Source organism: Aquarana catesbeiana, linkage group LG04 (assembly GCF_042186555.1).
Source record: "Aquarana catesbeiana isolate 2022-GZ linkage group LG04, ASM4218655v1, whole genome shotgun sequence".
Taxonomy (NCBI): domain Eukaryota; kingdom Metazoa; phylum Chordata; class Amphibia; order Anura; family Ranidae; genus Aquarana; species Aquarana catesbeiana.
The window spans coordinates 373638422-373659771 of NC_133327.1; the positions used below are offsets into that span (position 1 = coordinate 373638422).

The 21350-nt window shown below is 42.1% G+C and overlaps 1 protein-coding gene across 5 annotated transcripts in view; it reads right to left on the minus strand.

The window, feature by feature from the left end:
• The window catches only part of FYN (FYN proto-oncogene, Src family tyrosine kinase), a 322979-nt gene extending 306939 nt beyond the window's left edge, over positions 1–16040 (minus strand). For 3 of the 5 annotated variants that reach the window (XM_073627098.1, XM_073627100.1, XM_073627099.1), the window contains exon 1: positions 15502–16039. The gene's annotated coding sequence lies outside the window, so the exon portion shown is untranslated. Of the gene's footprint in view, positions 1–15501 lie in introns of all 5 variants that reach the window. The other 2 variants (XM_073627102.1, XM_073627103.1) reach the window with 1 other exon arrangement.
• Between the last annotated feature and the right edge of the window lie 5310 nt (positions 16041–21350).

Below are 21350 nucleotides of genomic sequence, written 5' to 3' on the forward strand. Positions count from 1 at the left end.
AGATTCACTGTGGGCCAAAATGCATTGTCCTCCTCCTAGAGAAAGAGGCTGGAAGGATCACCAGGTAAGCATTGAAGAAAAGGCAACTTTACTTATGCCCCAATATGTATTTATATTAGAGGTCGACCGATATGGGTTTTTCTCTGGCCGATGCCAAAGCCGATATTTAGAAATCGCGGTGGCCGATGGCCGATATATGATGCCGATTTTTTTGGGCCGATATATTAGGCCGATTTTTTTTTTTTTTTTTTTCCCTTCATCTCATAAAATCTAACAGTTAGACCCCTTTCACACTGGGGCGTTTTTCAGGCGCTTTTGGGCTAAAAATAGTGCCTGTAAAATGGCTCCCCTGCAGTCTGTGTGAAAGCCCGAGTGCTTTCACACTAAGGCGATGCGCTGGCAGGATGTTAAAAAAAAGTCCTGCAAGCGGCATCTTTAGAGCGGTGTATACCCCTCCTCCACCACTCCACGCCCATTGAAATGAATGCGCACCACTGCCGAAGCGCCTACAAAGCGTTTCGGCAGCAGCGATTCAGGGGCGCATTTAACCCCTTCTTCGGCCGCTAGCTGGGTTATAAGTGCCCCGCTAGCAGCCGAATAGCGCCGCTAAAATGACGGTAAAGCGCCGCTAAAATTAACAGCGTTTTACCGTCAACGCCTGCCCGCTCTAGTGTGAAAGCAGCCTTAAGTAATAAGTGATACAGAAAATGTTTTATATTTAAATATTTATTAAACAAAACAAACCTCCAATCAGTTCACTTGTATGTAGAATTTAGATTAAAAAAAAAATAACGATATCTTAAATATTAAATACACAAAAACAGGTAATCAAAACTTTTGGACGAAAAAAAATTGGCTAACTTTACTGCTTTTTTTTTTTTTTTTAATTTCATTAGTGTATTTTTTTTTTTTTAAATTGCGTTTGAAAGACCGCTGCGCAAATACCGTGTGACATAAAATATTGCAACAACCGCTATTTTATTCCCTAGGGTCTCTGCTAAAAAATATATATATAATGTTTGGGGGTTCTAAGTGATTTTCTAGCAGAAAATACAGGATTTTTACTTGTAAGCAACAAGTGTCAGAAAAGATTTAGTCTTTAAATGGTTAAACTGAAAACTTCTCCACGGAGTTCAGTCTATTGATAAAAGAACCTGAAAGAGATACAAATGTATCTTCTTATCAGACTTGGCAGCCTGCCCAGAGGAGGAGAGAAGAAAACTTCACACAACTTGCAATTGACTTCTATTACAGAAGTCATTTGCAAGTCCCGCTGAATCGGCTTTTTTTATCAGCACAATCGGCAGATGCCGATTAAGTAAAAAAAAGCCAAATATCGGCCGATATATCGGCCGGCCGATATATTGGTCGACCTCTAATTTATATACCGTGTTTCCCCCAAAATAAGACCTACCCCAAAAATAAGACCTAGTGTTATTTTCCAGGAGGGCTGCAATATAAGTCCTACCCCAAAAATAAGCCCTAGTTTAAAAAGCTTGTAAAATCCTATAACCCAATCCTATAACCCTATAGTACACAATGTACAATGTGTGTGTTTCTGTAATATAATATTGGGGAAGAGAGCTCGGGCGGGTCATAGAAGCGCAGAGCGGCACTATAACAAAGGTATTTGGCACAATTATATTACAGAAACACAAACATTGTACATTATATACTACTGTAATAGAGTGGATTATAGGATTTTACAAGCATTTTAACTCGGTTCACACTGGGGATTCCTGTCAGGCAGGGAGAGAGGGGGAGTATCCTGTCCCCCTTCCCTGCCGAAAAGTGGCAATTGTGGCACCGAAGGGAGAAAGGAGACAAATGAGTGGAAGTTCCCATTTTGGGTGGAATTTCGCTTTCATGCAACCTATCAGTCATACACGGTCCATAAAGGTCTATATCAGTTTTAATCAGCCTATTCATCACTGTCTATTACCCCGTAGTTTAATTCTAATCACACTTTTCAGCAGTGCCAACCAGCCTGACAATTTTTAAGCTCCGTTTATCTTTGCCAATCTTCGCCAGTGTCAATATTAGTCTTTCCATCAATAACAAATCATATATGGATTTAAGAAGGAATTGATTTCCCCCCTGTTCAGATATAATGGCCTGAAATGTCCTCCTGGGTTTTTCTTTGCATCCAGAATACTATGATTATAAGTAGGCCTCAAGCAGCCCCAGAAAATGGTGAATTAGTCATAAGGACTGGGGCTCAATATCTAGCGCACCCCAAAGCAGCCTTGCAAGTTATTGCGGTTTGTTGTTATATAAAGGTTGCACAGTGTTTAAACTGAACTTCCTTGGCTAAGCATATAGATATATTTGTTCTTAAAATGACATATCTGTTATTTTCTCTGTAAAATGTTTTGCATACTGCCCAGTACACTATTAACCAAGCAAACTACAAGATGATAACACGGGGAAAATCATTTATGCATCATCTATATAGCTAATTTTCACTACTGATTCTCAGAAATGACTAAAGATGAATCCCAGTTACATATCTTTTGTTTATTATGAACAATGCAAAAGCACCAAAAACTACCACTTTAGAATATATGTTTCTAAACAATTTAAAGTAACTTTATTTAAGATGAGTAACTGGAAAGCCCATTAATATTGCTAAGGGCCAAATGAAGTTCATGTATTACCACCCTTTTACATGTGTTCTTCTAGAGTTAGGCCTCATGTACATTGCTACTGGTAAACGGACGTTTAGGAGCAGTTGGGCATTTTTTTCAGATGCCCCTGAACTCTCCTCTATGTTATCTTATCAGTACATGTACACAGGGTCGTTTAGTGCCGGTTCACACTGATGCGAGTTCATAACGAATGTGATGCGTCAAAAACACTTTAAATTCGCATGTCATCCCAAAAGTAATTGTTTTCAATGACGGTCGTTCACGTAGATGCGTTGCGATTCCTCTACGAATGCGATTCGATAAAAAAAAGGGTCTTGTGCGAGTTTACTGTGTTGCATTGCGAATTTAGTCTCCATAGACATCAATGTAAATTGTTCTTGAATCGCATTGATGGTTCAGATATGTGCGAATTCCACCACACTACTCTCCACAAAAACCAGGAAGTACACAGGAAGTTAACACCTTTTTTTTTTTTTTTTACATTATGATTCCATTGGCTAGAACATCAATCGCATCTATGTCCAACTCCTGAAATTCGCAGTAAAATCGTGGTAAAATCGCGGTAAATTCGCAGCTCACACAGGACAAAAAAATTCGCAGCGAAGAAGTGTGAACCGGCACTTATAGTCCTTTCTAGGCAGTTGAGTTTAAAAGCATTTTTTCAAACGCAAAAAACTGCTTTCAGGATGGCTGTAGAGGCATTTGAAACGCCAAATGCCTGTAACAGCTTGTAAACACATGTAAACGCGGTAACTCACATTTAGCCACGTTTCATTTCCAGGCATTTTTCATTTTTGGCTATTAAAAAAAAGAACCATGTAAACATGTAAAAGCATGTAAACGCGGCAAAACTGACATTTTAAATGTCGGTTACCATCTGTCAAGTTAAATCGTTCAGAAGAGATTGTAAAAACGTCCCGTGTACATAAAGCCTTAAGTAGCACTACAGTATAGGCAAAACTTTTTTTTTTCATTTTGGATAGAGTAAGGCTGGCCATACATTATACAACTTTCTTGTACAATTTCCCTTTAGATTTACCAAAACCATATAATATGAGGTCAAATCCAGACACTTTCAATTTGTATGCAATCAGGCAGGCCCTTGCACTACACAGTTGAAGGTAAATCTAAAGGAAATTGAATAAGAAAATTGTATAATGAATGGCCAGCTTAAAAGGCGGTTATAGCCCGTCAGATTTTATTTGGCATCTGTGCCCCATTGTGGAGATCTCCCTTCACTTCCTCTTTCATAGCCAAAACAGGAAGTGAGAGGAAATCCCTGCAAATTAGGGAATTCCTTGGTGCCTCTCAGTCACCAGAACTAGTGTCTCCATTGGAAATTTCCCCTCTATTACTTTTCTAGGGACAACCCAAAATGTTTCATTTTTTTTTTTTACTTTCACTATGAAAGTGTTACTAAACCCAGGACCCTGCATTCCCTATATCTGGTCTCCTACAGTAAACAAAACATGGAAATGAAATTATTTTAGTAAATATAAACTGCTAAATACCTTCTCATCAGCAGGTAGAGTAGTCTTGTGACTTCTATTAGTGTCTGGTAGAGCACTGGTTAAAGCTTGTAGGAGGAGTTTTCATTCTCCTCTGACTGTCCTATAAGGCTACAGGACCCCTGACCCTCTGTCTGGACAGTGCTGATTGGCCTTGTGCTGATCACATGCACCCTCCCAAGAAAAAAAAGGTGATACAATCCATTTCTACTCTGTCCAAACCTAAACCATTTTTTTTTCATCTAAATTTATTCTGCCTGTCCTGAACAGAAGTCCAAACGGGTCCTGATTTCAGCGTTAGAAAGATAAGCAAAGTTAGGCCCTTTGCACATGGGATGTCTAGCTCCTGTTTGTGCAATAGTCCCTGAATGCACCGGGCCCTAATCATATTTCAGCCTGCAATAGACTTTATGAGGCTGCAGACAGGAGGGCTGGACGCTGCACCTGTGCCTCCCGGGCTTGTACACACAGGGGCTAGGTCCCATGTGCATAGAGCCTAAGTGAAGTTAACCGCCTCCCGACCAGCCGCCGCAGTTATACTGCGGCAGGTTGGCTCCCCTGCGCGAGCCATCGTAGCTATACGTCGGCTCGCGGGGTCAGAATAGCAGGCGCGCGTGCGCCCGCTGCACAGCGAGCGATCGTGAGCAGGAGACACAGATCAGGGATGAGTGTGTGTAAACACACACTTCCCTGTTCTGTTCTGGCAGGAGTGACAGATCATGTGTCCCTATTAGCTAGGAACCACGATCCGTCACTTCCTCTAGTCAGTCCCCTCCCCCTCCCGTTAGAATCACCTCCCAGGGAACACAGTTAACCCCTCGATCGCCCCCTAGTGTTAACCCTTTCACTGCCAGTTACATTTTTACAGTAATTAATGCATTTTTATAGCATTGATCGCTGTATTAATGCCAATGGTCCCAAAAATGTGTCAAAATTGTCCAATGTGTCTGCCATAATGTTGCAGTCATGATAAAAATCGCAGATCGCCGCCATTACTGGTAAAGAAAAAATAATAATAATAATAATTAAAATGCTATAAATGTATCCCCTATTTTGTAGACGCTACAAAACCAAACCAAATCGATATACGCTTATTGTGATTTTTTTTACCAAAAATATGTAGAAGAATACATATCGACCTAAACTGAGAAAAAAATTTGTTTTTTTTAAAGAAATGGGGATATTTATTATAGCAAAAAGTACAAAATATTGTGTTTTTTTTTCAAAATTGCTGCTCTTTTTTTGTTTATAGCGCAAAAAATAAAAACCGCAGATGCGATCAAATACCATCAAAAGAAAGCTCTATTTGTGAGAAAAAAAGGATGTCAATTTTGTTTGAGAGCCACGCTGCACGACCACGCAACTGTCAGTTAAAGTGACACAGTGCCGAATCGCTCTGGTCAGGAAGGGGGTAAATTCTTCTGGGGCTGAAGTGGTTAATGTTTTAAAAATAACAAAAAGTGAGAATTAGGGTTTCGAACAGAACAGATGAAGATGCCCTTAGCAACCAATCAAAACCTATCTTTTATTTTAAGAATAAAGTAAAAACACTTCAGAACGTACATCTCAAATACCCCCAAAAAATAGTAAAAACCAGAGGACCCAGGGGGATAATGTAATAATAAATGTAAAATACAGTAGAACAATAACTCACAGAACATGTACAAATTACAGTGATAAATATTGTGTAGGTCCCGGGTACCCGGGCACTAAACAAATGACAGCTGAGCTACACAGCTCTCCAGCTTTATTTTCTAAGCTGCATGAAAAAATAAATCTAGAAGCTATGGGCAACTGGTCTAGGAATGTCAGATTTCTGTCTCAGATATTCTGGGGGAACGAAGGTTGGCACCTGGCACGGGTGGCATGTGCCACATTACCTAAGCAGATAGACCTCTTTAAACTATCTCTGCACCACCACACATACCAGTTTATACTTCACACTGATATAGAAACCTGCACCCCCCTTTGTTTAGCAAGTTCTTAATTCTATTTTGTTTTAAAACCTTTTAAATATTTTCTTGTCTTGATAGAACACTGACTCCTATGTATTGAACTAGGGGGGCGCATTTGACATCTTCACCCTGGGCACTGGACGACCTTGTCCTGGCACTGCAAGAAGTGTTTGGGGAACTAAGGCTGGGTACACACGGGCCGAATATCGCCTCCTGTTGAACCGGCTGACATTTGGTTAGTATGTACAGCTGTCTGCGAAAGAAGCCGATTTAATAACCGGCTTTTGTTGAAGAGACATGCTGGAAAATCTGCATTGGATCAGCTCTTGGAGCCAATGCCTGCGAGTGCTAATCAGTGTGTTCTGGCAGGTAGGTGGGCAATCCCTCCTGTCCGAACACAAAGGCACAGTGGGTGAGATTGCCGCACTAACCAGGCTTAAAAGAAAATTGTGAGTGCAAATGCAATTAGAATTAAGTGCAGCAGCATGTGTAACCTACAAATACAAAACTCACACAAATGCCAACATTAGACAAGAAATAAAAGGAGATAAAATGTTATTATCTAATGAAACCGTATGCCTTCTCTATCAACCTGTTAGTAGTTTTTGACTGAGTTGAAGACATGACAGATCCATGGACCAGTCCCTCCTAGCTGCTAGTGATGTGAAATTATGTGTTATGGGTCCCATAGTAAAATCATTAGGAGGTGCCTTTCCTCTTTAATTTCCATTTCAAAGGCAATTCTAAATTTACAGAGTACTATTTGCTTTTATAGCAGTCATTTACTGTAGAGCAGGGTTATGCAATTAGCGGACCTCCAGCTTTTGCGAAACTACAAGTCCCATCATGCCTCTGCCTCTGGATGTCATGCTTGTGGCTGTCAGAGTCTTGCTATGCCTCATGGGACTTGTAGTTCTGCAACAGCTGGAGGTCCGATAATTGCATATCCCTGCTGTAGAGGTTTGCATACTATACAGTATATACACTAATTATCTAAAACGATTTGCTATTGCACCCTGCATGAATCACCGAGCAGCCAAACAGTTTGGGCCCCCTGTAATTCTGGACCCTATAGCGGCCACATGGTCTGCTATGGCTATAGTTACAAGCTTTCTGTAAAATTATGCTGTGGATGCTTTACCAACAGTTCTACGAATGTCAACTGTACTGCAAGTTTTTTTTTTTTTTTTCTGGTGTCATTTCTTTCTGCTGTCTCATTCCTCTGCTATCAGCAAGAATCACGTCTGGCAAGTTTTCCTGACACCAAAAGAAAAATGGTGACAGAGGAGGGACCTCCCGCTGATTGACAGCCTCAGCTCTGCTTCTGTGTGCTGTGTGAAGGGGGTGTGTTCATTCCCTTCAATCAGCTGTCAGAGTTCTTCTCACTGAGCTCTGCAGAGTGTAACTTCAGCTCTCCACCCCCTACCCTCTAAAGCTCAGACAAGCTGTATAAATTCTGCACTTTGAAAAGACTGCAGATAAACAGGTACAACTTATGTAGGAGAATTTGTTTAATCTCTGTGTATCACCACAAGCCAGTCACTTTACTGGGTACAATACATAAAAGAACCGCGCTAAATATAAGTTCCTATGACAACGTCCAATAGGACGAAACGTACGTCGGAAGGCAGACGCGCTGACGTCATCGTTTCCATCCCATTGCGAACGGGTGCATGCAGGCCGGCCGGCTGATTTATATTACATGCTGTTTTATTTGTTCTTTTTGGTAAGTGCGCTACTTTTACTGTTTTCAATAAACTATTTAAGCGGATTCACACTATGGAGGATGTGTTTTTTATTCCCCTGGGTTTCCATTGCTGAGTTATTGGGCCTTGTTGTCGGTGAGTCCCGGGTGATCCTCCCTCTATGCTGAGACAGATGGTGGTGTCCCCATTGAGTGGATTTCTGGCATAAGCTTCATTACAGCTTACCTCTGGTAAACATATATCTACATAGGTGGTGGATTCTTCTCACAAGATGTTTTTATTCACTAAAGTTTTCAATCACTATTGGTGGAACATATTGCAATAAGGACTGTTGGTATCAGAAGTCACTTTTACTGTCACGGACTTTAACTTTTTTTGTCACTTTTTACATTATCTACATCCAGTTTTATAGCACATTTCTCTGATTATTTTTCACATATATATTGTGTTGATATCTAATTTATTTTATATTGATCACTTTACAGCATTTGAAATAATTGAGGATTCATTGATTGCTTATATTTAGCGCGGTTCTTTTATGTATTGTACTTATTTGATTCTTCTACCTGGGAATTAGAACTGCAGCTTGGGGGTGTGGGGTAGCGCAGTAATTTTTTATTTTTTCTTTGGTTATTTACACTTTACTGGGTATATGTGAGGGTTTACAACCACTTTAACTTCTTCCAGACCGCCCACCGCACATATACTGCGGCAGGGCAGCCCGACTGCGCGAAACAATGTACCTGGACATTGTTCGCTTCTTCCGGGTCTGGGACGCACTGCTGGTGACCCACTCTAACTGTGATTGGACACAGCAGGAGCCAATCAGCAGGTCTAGCGGATGCAATATCCTCTGAGAACCCGCCAATCATCCGTAGTGAGGCAGAATGGCGGCCTGCCTATGTAATCAAGGCAGATCGCAGTTCTGTCAGTGAGGAAGAGGGAGATCTCATGTTCTCCAGGGATCTCTCTCTTCTTCCAGTCAAACAATACCCCACACAAATAACAAGCACCCCCTAGGCACACATTTAACCCTTTGATCGCCCCTGATGTTAACCCCTTCCCTGCCAATGTAATTTATACAGTAACAGTGCATTTTTTTTTAGCACTGATCACTGTATTGGTGTCACTGGTCACCAAAAAGTGTCACTTAGTGTCAGATTTGTCCGCCACAATGTCGCAGTCCTGCTAAAAATCGCTGATCACTGCTATTACTAGCAAAAAATAAAAACATAATAAAAAGTCCATAAATCTATCCCATCGTTTGCAGACGCGATAACTTTTGCGCAAACCAATCAATATACGCTTATTGGGATTTTTTTTTTTTTTTACCAAAAACATGTAGCAGAATACATACTGGCCTAAATTGATGAAGAAATTATATATTTTACATTTTTTATTGGATATATATTATAGCAGAAAGTAAAAAATATTGTCTGGTTTTTCCTTTTTTTTATAGCGCAAAACATAAAAACTGCAGAGGTGATCACATACCACCAAAAGAAAGATCTATTTGTGGGAAAAAAAAGGACACTAATTTTATTTGGGTATAGCGTTGCACGACCATGCAATTGTCAGTTAAAGAATCGCAGGGCTGTATCGGAAAAAATGCTCTGGTCAGGAAGGGGGGTGAAAACTTCTGGGGCTGAAGTAGTTAAAGTATAAAGCCCCATTCACACTTTACATAGCGGGAACACTCTTTCCTGCTTGTGATTTTTTTCGTGATGATTTATGCCTTTTGCATGAAGCGCATGGGGCAGTGCATTCACTTGAATGGGCTGCCCTATGCGTGTTTGTTGCACAAAAACCAAAGTGCGTTTTGCCACGTGTTTTTGTCGCACTGCATTTGGGGTGTCATTAAGAATGAATGGCCCCAAATGTGCATGGCATGTTTTGCCGCAAATTTAGCGATTCCAAATCGCTAGGTGCGAATGGGGCCTAAGTGTAGGAAAAACGGCTAAATAGTCAGCTAACATTAGGCTCATCTCACTAACTTTAACGCCAGCCTAAGGCCCTCTAGTTTCAGGCATGTGACTGTAAGTTTCAAATTTCATTGGACTTAACTGAAAATAACCATTACTCAAGGATACTTAACCTTGTGTGTTAGCTGTGTGTCCCACCGGGTAAATAATCTTTAGACAGTTTTCAAATTCTAGGCTGCATGAATTGACGGATTGCTGTTCAAACTGATCCCAGTAACATCCAACTTTATGTAGATTGAATATTGAATCAATTTATAATGTTTCAATTTTTTTCAATCCCTGATGAAGGGGGCTGAATTGCACTCCTCAAAGCGTTGGCTTTGCAAACATTCCATTACTTGAATAAACTTGTAATTGGACTTAATTATTACAGTGTGGTATTTAGAATAGAAATGACTCACCTCTACCACAACCTAGATGAACCCAAGGAAGCCTTACAATATGCTGCCATGCCAATTTTTTAATTCTCTATACCTTCATTTCTACCATAATATCGGATGAAAACAACAACATAAAGCAGCTCACTGACTAGGCCATCTCTTATATTGCTACTTAAATCAGCAAGTCCCATATGCGAGATAAAAATCACTGCAGAATGCATTAAAGCCTGATTGCTTTAAGTCGGCCATAGACGGTTCGAATCTTGGCCGATTCAGCAGGAGCCGACCGAGATTTGAAACATGTATGGGCAGGCTGAATGTACCCAAGGTGATCGATCGACCAACTTGGGTACAACCAGCCTGCTGGATTTTACATGTGATTATAACTAGTGGCTGTTATAGCCACTAGTAATAATCACAGTGTTCTCCCAGCGGGAATAGCTCCCCGGCCTGCACTGACTGCACTGATGGGGGAATCAAGCGATTTACTTTCCTACAACCCATGGTTGCAGAAAAAAAAATCGCTCCATCTATGACGGGCTTTACTCCTTCCTTTCCCAGTCGGAATGCTTTTGTACAGGGATATTAGAGTAGGTTAGTACAAAGACAGCCAAAAGTCCTAATAAAAATGTATATATTATTTATAAAAATGGAAACATTGCTGTATGAAATGGGAGTCTATCATGGCTCCATGGCTTTCTCAAACAAGGTTTTTTGGAACCTCTGGATTCCTCCAGAGGTAGCTAGGGGTTCCTTCAGCAATGAACAATGTCAGACTGATCTCCTACCTACAACAACTACATATGTAAGGGGGCAGTTCTCCACTGGCACACAATATATGGGATTATACTCACCTAGGTGGCTGCAGCATCGATCTGATGTTGCAGCTGTCCCCTGCCACCTCTGCACTGAGAACTGAGCAATCAAACACAGCTGAACGCTCAGTTTTCCCCTTCCGCTCTCACTCACTGAAGTGCTGGGCTGTGGAGGGGGTGGGAGGGGTGCCACAGGCTCTCAGCGGATCGCTGAGAGGCTGAGCCAGGTGCGGTTTCAGGCTTCAGGGTGGCGCTCGACGATCTTTCCTGAGCCTGGGCCCGCTGAGTAATGTTAGCTGACAGCGGGCTGAAGCCCGCTGCCGGCTGAAAATGGGTCACAGGAGTGCAAAACGAATTGCACTCCTGTGATCCATAGGAGAAGCATAGCCAAAATAGCTTTGGTCATACTTCTACTTTACGTTCAAAGCTTACTGACCACTCTGCTTTACTCTAAAATGTGGATATAATGATTTTTTAAGGGGTACCCTGAGGCCTTCGAAGGTAATTTGGGGGTACTCTAGGGTAAAAAAGGTTGAGAAAGGCTGTTCTAAAGCTGGCCATAGATGGATCTTTCTTTTAGTTCAGCCAGCAGGCTAAATGAAAAAAAAAATGGAGATTCCTCTATCCACACACGTGAAGTGAATAGAGGAATGCTCCCTGCTGAGACATTGTATTCTGTTGGTTGGGACTTTCAGAATACACTGATCATTTGTTAGAGAAAATTTCTCCAACAAGCTTGTTTGACAGAAGTCATTGACTTCTGGAGAGTGGGAATGGCCACACATGGATTGAAATTTGGCCGGTCCCTGATGAACTGGCTGAATTTTGATCCATCTATGGCCAGCTTAAAGTGGTTGTAAAACTCAGACATGAAATAGGAACAAAGCATACCCCTCTATAGTGTGTACTTGTCTCAACTAAGAGCACTAAGTGTCAGTTTTGTCTGTTGCTCCGCTTCTCTGCTATCAGTATGAATCACTTCAGACAAGTTTTTCGGACACCAAGAGAAAAATGGTGGCAGGAGAGGGAACTCCAGCTGATTGACAGCCTTAGCTTTGTTCCTGTGTGACGGGGGGGTGTATCTCTTCCCTCCAATCAGCTTTCCTCACTGAGCTCTGAGTGAGTGTAACATCGGCTCTACGCCCCCTTCTTTCTCTGACCTGAGGTCAATCACTTCAATGGCTATATGTAAGGGTTTACAACCACTTTAAGGCCTTATGTCTTCATGTCAACTTCAGGATTCATTACTTACAAATCTATACCCTGGATGCAGCTTGTGTTTTAAATTCTAGAAAGCATCTTTCTGAACCAGTGTTCCATGAGTAGTGGTGATTGACCTCCCATTTGATGGTGCCTGCATAGTTCTGGAGCCAACACCACTTGGCAGAGCCTGAGGAATGACAACAGAGACCTTTTTTAGATTACTGTAAATGGCAGTTGGACTCCCACTGTAAAAGCCAGTACACACGGGCCAAATATCAGCCCGTGTCAGCCGGTTTAACAGAAACCAGCCAACATTCGGCCTGTGTGTACGACAGCAGCTTCGACAGCAGCCGGCCTAACTGATCTGCCAAGCGGCATCCGACCAGTGCTCTCAGCCAATGGCTGCGAGCGCTGACCGGTGTGTTCTAGCGGAGGGGTCCAGTCCCCAGTTAGAACACAATAGCTCAGCAGGGAGATTGCTGTACTAACATCAGACAGTTAGACAGTTAGGCCAGCCATACTTGATTTGAATCTCCTGCTGAACCAGCCGAGTTTCGAAACATTAATGGGTAGGCTGAATGTACCAAGTTGAATGATCAATCAACTTGGGTACAACCAGCCTGCCAGATACGCTTGATCATCGTCTTCTCGCTTGCGATTACACCTTCTCCCAGTGGAGACGGCTTCCCCTGCCCGTTCCCACCTTTCCGCCAGGAGAAGACAATTACTCAGCAGGAGGAATTCCCCTGTCAACACTGTCTGTGTTGATGGGGGAATTGGAAAGAAATTCGCACCGTCTATGGCCTGCCTTAGTACAGCAAGCTCCTCAGTTTTTTTTTTTTGTTCAGGGTTGAACAAAAAAAAAACTGACAGTATGTACCTAGCTTTAGTGCCGGTTCACACTAGGGGTGGCACGACTTGCAGGTCGCCTCTCCAAGGCGACCTGCACATGACATCCACAGCGACTTGCAAAACGACTTCTGTATAGAAGTCTATGCAAGTCGCCTCAAGTCGCCCCAAAAGAAGTACAGGAACCTTTTTCTAAGTTGGAGCGACTTGCGTCACTCCTATTAGAACGGTTCCATTGTACAGAACGGGAAGCGGCTTGTCAGGTGACTAGGTCGCCTGACAAGTCGTCCCCGTGTGAACCGGCACTAAGGGAGGCATTCTTTCTACTGATTATCAATGTTAAGGGGCATTTTGCCCATTGACCCTAAATGATTTGGCTTTAGCAGGAGTAGTATTATTATAGGGTTCCTTTGTTATACAAAGAATAAGTAACGATATTATAGACACATGAAAAGCTTAACGTAAATAATATTTCTGATATGGGTGTGGAAAGGACCAAAGGAGCTTGTAGGGAAAAAAGTAAGACTGGAAACATTGCTTATCAGAGGGGAGGAAGGATGTGGGAGTTGATGAGCTGAAAACAAGCAGGAAAACACAAGGTCTCAATGGGCTGTTTTAGTATTTGTCTCCTAATCCTTTTCCCACATACAATACCACAATCTTTATTAGCAAGTAACTCAAAAAGCAATATCTACTACCCAACTGAGAGAACTGACATTTTAACACGAGCCTTCTTCAGAAATCAAGAAGAACAGGAATAATTTTACCACCAAAAGTCCTCTAAATGTCTGCTTAAAACAGACATACTACAGGTTTAATCTGCAAATCATATTTTCACCCACCCGGATGGGCATAAATTCTATTCAATTTATAAAAGGACGGAAGTGATTTGCACGAAACAAAAAAAAAAAAATCTACAGCATCCAAACTGCAGATGGTCAGTGACAGCAAAGAAGCCATAAATAATAAAGAATGACCCAAAACAACAAATCCTTGTTTAATATCCTGACCACACTAGGGGGGGGGCGAGGGTGGAGGGGGGGGGGGGTTTCGTGGTTTTTACAGGCCTGGCAAATGAAAGAGGGTTTTGTCCTGCACCCAGAATTATCCATCAGCTATGCCTTTTCTAGATTTTGAATTAGCTATAAAAAATAGCGTTATAGGCCTGTGTGAGTGCGTGTTGGTCGTCTGTGACCAAACGGGCATGAATACCGGTCTTCTGAATGGTGCGGATTTACTCTCGGTGCACATGGTTGGAAAATACTGCAACGTGGTGCCTTCCCCCAAAATTGTCATTGTCCTACCAGTGCCAAAGTCATTATAGGAGCCGCGATATACAACACCGGGCATCTGATCAGTTCACATGGTGTCTTCTCATGTGATTAATACAATGCATCATTTTAATCAGAACACATACACATACACATACATATATATATATATATATATATATATATATATATATATATATATATATATATATATATATAAATTATTATTATTAACGATTTATAAAGCGCCAGCAGTTTACACAGCACTTTACAATGTAAATATTTCTACACATATATATTGTACATGCACATATGCACATACATATATATGCACATACATACACATATATATATATATATATATATATATATATATATATATATATAAATAATAATAATAATTATTATTATTATTATTATTATTATTATTAAGGATTTATAAAGAGCCAACGGCTTTACAATGTAAATATTTCTACACATATATATTGTACATGCACATATCATATGTATATATATATATATATATATATATAATTATTATTATTATTAACGATTTATAAAGAGCCAACGGTTTACGCAGCGCTTTACAATGTAAATATTTCTACACATATATATTATACATGCACATATGCACATATATATATTTATATATATGTGCATGTACAATATATATGTGTAAAGCACAGCGTAAATTGACGGAGTTATATAAGTACCAATAATAATAATTCTTCATATATATAGCACCGTGGGTTGTATGTGATGTGTGTCCTTAGCCGTGAACATGCCTGTGTAGCTCTGATCACCGACATGGAGCAGAAGCCTATTGTATATGTACACAAAGGAGCTGGAAGAAATACAGAACACATGATGGGGTACACACGAGAATACATTCATCTAAATCGGGGGAACAATGAGACAATAACCCACCCACCGATCAGCACCGCCTGCTGGACTAGGCACATAGACAGGTACAGGAGTATTATGGCTGTAGTACATACATGCTACATATCATTGCAGATAGACATGGAAAGCTATATGGACAGGTACTTATGTACTGATCACTGGGTGATGGATGATAGATAGATAGATAGATAGATAGATAGATAGATAGATAGATAGATAGATAGATAGATAGATGGATCTATAGATTAGATGTATGGTAAGATCTGATGGAGTCTATGTACCTGCAGTGGATGGCCTGGACTCAGCTCTGCATTCATATCATTCTTGCTGTGATCGTACTCCAGGCTTGCCCCTTGTCCTTGCTGATCTGGTAGTATGGCAGTGAGTGGCCCCCCACCAACACAAGCCCACCCCCCCCCAGTTGGGGTCACACCCGGTGCTGCGATGTGACAGAACAAAATCAGTGCATGGAGAGCCCCGGTTTGTCGTGCAGTTGTGTGACAGCAGCAGCTCGGCTCCCTCCTCCTCCTCCTCCTGTGACCGAGAGAGGGGGCTGCAGGAGCTGCACAGAGACTCCCAGCCTCCTGATCCTCTTCCCTGCCCAGCGATCAGTGTGGCCTGACGATGCCAGGAAATCCCCGGATTACACGATCACTCTCAGTGTTTTCCCAATAATCGGAGCACTACAGAGACCAGATGACAAAGGGGGCCGAGTCCCTGGATCTCTCTCTTTTTTTTTTTTTTTTGTTGATTGCTTCCAAAAATCTCTCCTTGTGATGAGGATCCAGCCAACCCCAGGCCGGTTTGCTTGTTCAGCCCACTGACAGGGAGGGTCCTCCTTATCCCTTGCTTTATATTACTCCTCCTCTGCTACTCACTGAAGACCACCACACTCACCTTCTAGATGGAGGTCCTGACAGGCTGGGCTCATGGTACTTCATCACATACATATTGAGGATTGGTGTAGAAGGACCACTGCTAGGATGCATGAGTTCAAGCCTTAGTATTGGAAGAAGCCATGTTTTTATTTACAGACTGTGCTTACAAATTATTATTATTTTAGGTACTTTTATAGCACCGTCAATTTACACAGCTCTTTACATATACATTGTACATTCACATCCGTCCCTACCCTCAAGGAGCTTACAATCTAAGGTCATCTAACTCAAATTCATACATACTAGGGACAATTTAGACAGAAGCCAATTAACCTACCAGCATGTCTTTGGAGTGTGAGAGAAAACCGGAGTACCCGGGGGAAACCCACGCAGGTGCAGGGAGAACATGTCAACTCCAGGCAGGTTGTGTCATGGTCAGGATTCGAACCAGAAACCCTTTTTACTGCTAGGCGAGAGTGCTACCCACTACACCACTGTGCCGCCAAATACAATTAAGCACTTATCTTCTGGAAAATTTACCTCCCTTCATGACCAGGCCATTTTTTCTATGCGGCGCTGCATTCAGAAAAAAGGACAATTTTACTGATTTAAAATTTTACTGATTTAAAACTTATCTAAAAGCTTGCCACTCCAGATGGAATGAGGAAGCCTAATGGAACTTGTGGGTGCCCACCTCGGCTCACCTCCGCAATCAATAATTAAGAAAAAGAATAGGTTGCACACCACGATTGTGATCCAAAATACTATATTGGGACATCCAAGACTGACACCACAAGAACAGAGTGCCCAGTAAGTAAACTTGTTTCACACTATTATAAGTGCTTAATCAATTGATTAAGCACTTATAATAGTGTGAAACGCATCTACCTACTGGGCACTCTGTTCTTGTGGTGTCACTCTTGGATGATTAAGCACTTATAATAGTGTGAAACACGTCTACCTACTGGGCACTCTGTTCTTGTGGTGTCACTCTTGGATGATGAAGCACTTATAATAATGTGAAACGCGTCTACCTACTGGGCACTCTGTTCTTGTGGTGTCACTCTTGGATGATTAAGCACTTATAGTGTGAAACGCGTCTACCTACTGGGCACTCTGTTCTTGTGGTGTCACTCTTGGATGATTAAGCACTTATAATAGTATGAAACGCATCTACCTACTGGGCACTCTGTTCTTGTGGTGTCACTCTTGGATGATTAAGCACTTATAATAGTGTGAAACGCATCTACCTACTGGGCACTCTGTTCTTGTGGTGTGACTCTTGAATGATTAAGCACTTATAATAGTGTGAAACGCGAATACCTACTGGGCACTCTGTTCTTGTGCTGTCACTCTTGGATGATTAAGCACTTATAATAGTGTGAAACGCGTCTACCTACTGGGCACTCTGTTCTTGTGGTGTCACTCTTGGATGATGAAGCACCTATAATAATGTGAAACACGTCTACCTACTGGGCACTCTGTTCTTGTGGTGTCACTCTTGGATGATTAAGCACTTATAGTGTGAAACGCGTCTACCTACTGGGCACTCTGTTCTTGTGGTGTCACTCTTGGATGATTAAGCACTTATAATAGTATGAAACGCATCTACCTACTGGGCACTCTGTTCTTGTGGTGTCACTCTTGGATGATTAAGCACTTATAATAGTGTGAAACGCATCTACCTACTGGGCACTCTGTTCTTGTGGTGTGACTCTTGAATGATTAAGCACTTATAATAGTGTGAAACGCGACTACCTACTGGGCACTCTGTTCTTGTGCTGTCACTCTTGGATGATTAAGCACTTATAATAGTGTGAAACGCGTCTACCTACTGGGCACTCTGTTCTTGTGGTGTCACACTTGGATGAGTAAGCACTTATAATAGTGGGAAACGCGTCTACCTACCGGGCACTCGGTTCTTGTGGTGCCACTCTTGTATGATTAAGCACTTATAATAGTGTGAAACGCGTCTACCTACTGGGCACTCTGTTCTTGTGGTGTCACTTTTGGATGATTAAGCATTTATAATAGTGTGAAACGTGTCTACCTACTGGGCACTCGGTTCTTGTGGTGCCACTCTTGTATGATTAAGCACTTATAATAGTGTGAAACGCGTCTACCTACTGGGCACTCTGTTCTTGTGGTGTTACTCTTGGATGATTAAGCACTTATAATAATGTGAAACATGTCTACCTACTGGGCACTCTGTTCTTGTGCTGTGACTTTTGGATGATTAAGCACTTATAATAGTGTAAAACGCGGCTACCTACTGGGCACTCTGTTCTTGTGGTGTCACTCTTGGATGATTAAGCACTGATAATAGTGTGAAACACGGCTACCTTCTGGGCACTCTGTTCTTGTGGTTTCACTCTTGGATGATTAAGCACTGATGATAGTGTGAAACACGGCTACCTACTGGGCACTCTGTTCTTGTGGTGTCATTCTTGGATGTCCCAATAAAGGATTTTGGATCACAATCTTGGTATGCAGCCTATTCTTTTTCTTAAGTATCATCATACACAGGAACTAACACATCAGTACTTTTTACAGCCAGGTGTATGTAGCCTTATTACCAAACAAAAATACTGTTATCCATTAACCCATTCCCACCGCTGCCCCTGGCCTTTTAGGAGTTCTAAATGCTGGGAGACGGAGGCGGGCATTCCGATCATGTGACTGCTGTGAATGGCTGTCACAGCGGTCACATGATCAGAAGGCCCTTAAAGAGGAAGTAAACTTCCCTTGTTTGTACCTATAGGTAAGCCTATAATAAGGCTTACCTATAGGTACTGTAATCTGTATCTCCTAAACTTGCACCGTTTAGAAGATATTTACTGTATACTGCGCCAATTACGTCATCGGTGCATGCACTCTGAAGGAACAGCCACCCATGCCATTTCTTCAGGGTCTGGGCTGTGACCAGCGGATCCCGCAAGCATTCGCGGGAGTGATGTCATTGCAGCTCCAGCCAATCACAGCACTGGAGCCTGTGAACCTGGAAGAAACACCGGGGAAGATGTCGGCCGTGTTAGCGGCGGGCGCTGCTGCAGGACTTCGCTCTAAGGTAAGTATTTCATCATGAGCTAGTATACTAGCTCATTAAGCCTTTGTGCTGCGGGGTTTTTTTTTTTTTCTTCACAGGGGTTTACAATCGCAAGTATGCATCAGGAGCTTTCCAGTACTCAGCGGTCACCGTGTTGGGAGCTCGCTCTCAGCACGGTAATTTGTTTACACAGGGCCGCATATATGTGGCCACTCGGCGTTAAAGCCCACCCGGCGAGAGGCTGCATATATGCTTACAGCCGGCTCGAAGTGGTTAACAGGCCAACATGTTTAGCCATCAAAACTCAAGCTTCAGTATCTTACAGTAATCAAATAAAACCTTACCAACCACTGTTCACCCACAAAGGGGGCGACATTACCTCATAAAGACTGACCACCACCATGGAAAAATAGAGCAAAGGGTAGGGTGGGAGGAGCAGGTCAAAGGATACTAAAGAAAAGCTAAAGATAAACCAGAGGTGTATTCAGATGACAGACCTGAGGTAAATGCTGACCCCGCCTAGTGGATACACAAATGAAAGGATAAACTCGATGGCCAGAATGTTTCCTGCCAAAAGATTTGTCACCAATCCACTGAATCCAGTGCTCAGCAGCTGAGGTAAATCTTCCTAGCAACAGCAGGCAGCTTGTCACCTGAAAAAACAAAACAGAACCAGCAAAGCTGCCCCAGACAGACATGTACACTACAGTCACCGTAGCCCTTTATTAAGAATATAATTCATTTAAAAAAAAATGGTGGAAAGTTTGCACTTTTTTTCGTTGCACACCAGTGCAGTGCGGTGATGTAAACTGGCCTCAAAGGGAACACAGCTAGGGGTGCCAAAAGTAGTCCAGATGCACCTGGTATGAAAAAGCCCTTAACCACTTGTGGCCCACCCCAGGCACATATAAGCCAATGGGGGCAGCCACTCTGTGCCAGGGTTGCCAACCGCCAGTGAATTTACTGACAGTTTGTAAAAATCAGTGATTTTTTTACAACTGCCAGTAAATATCAGGGGCTGATCATTTCATGCTGTGTTGACTTTTTAAGTGTAAATCAAGCAAATTACTTTGTTATAGGCATTGTCAGTGTATCCATATCATGTTTATACTGTTCAAATATTCACTGCAATACTTTTCAATAGGAGTTCTGTAATTTCTCAGGTTGCCAGTAAAAAATGTGCTCCGCCAGTAAATTTTCCATGTTTTGTCAGTAAAAAATGCTACAGGAGTTGGCAACCCTGCTCTGTGCCGGATCACATATGTGCACCCGCCACCCTATCTGTACTGTGATTTGGTACAGCTTAAGTTGGTCAGCAGGTCCCGGCCAATGATAAATCATGCAGGTGTGAGGGGGTGCTGAGTGAATACAGGTGTGAGGGGGTCTGAGTGCATACAGGTGTGAGGGGGTCTGAGTGCATGCAGGTGTGAGGGGGGCTGAGTGCGTACTGGCGTGAGGGGGTCTGAGTGCATGCAGGTGTGAGGGGGGCTGAGTGCGTACCGGCGTGAGGGGGGCTGAGTGCGGATTTGGTGAGATGGCTTGTGGGTAGGCCCTGGGGAATGTTGGGGGAGGGGGGCCAGGCCTAAAGCTGTGTAAGGGGCACAAAAATTTCTGATGGCTGCCCTGGGTGTCCCGGGCAGACGAGACACTCGTGCAACATCACTAGATAGAGATAGGCTCTGGTAAATATTAAGGGGGCTGCTGCACACAGAAGGATTTTTATCTTAATACATAGAATGCATTAAGATAAAAAAAAAACTTCTGCCTTTAAAATCCCTAGGACTCTAGCTGGCGGATGTAAAAAAACAGATGACAAACTGATAAAAAAAACTGATGTAAACTTCATTAGTTTTTTCTTTAAAACTGACTGAAACTGATGAAACAAATGGTCCGCATGTGTAAAATGGGCCATAGTGTCAGATTGTCTGCTGCACAGTCCTACTATAAGTCGCTGATCACCGCTATTACTAGTATAAAAAATAAATAAAGAACAATTCCATATATACCATTGGTTGTAGACGCTATAACTTTCACACAAACCGATCAGTATACACTGTGTGCGCAATTATTAGGCAAGTGAGTATTTTGAGCAAATCAACACATCAAGGTGTACATAATTATTGAGCAGTTTCTTTTTCTCAGGCAAAATGGGCCAAAAAAGAGATATAACTGTCTGAAAAGTCAAAAGTCTTTCAGAGGGATGCGG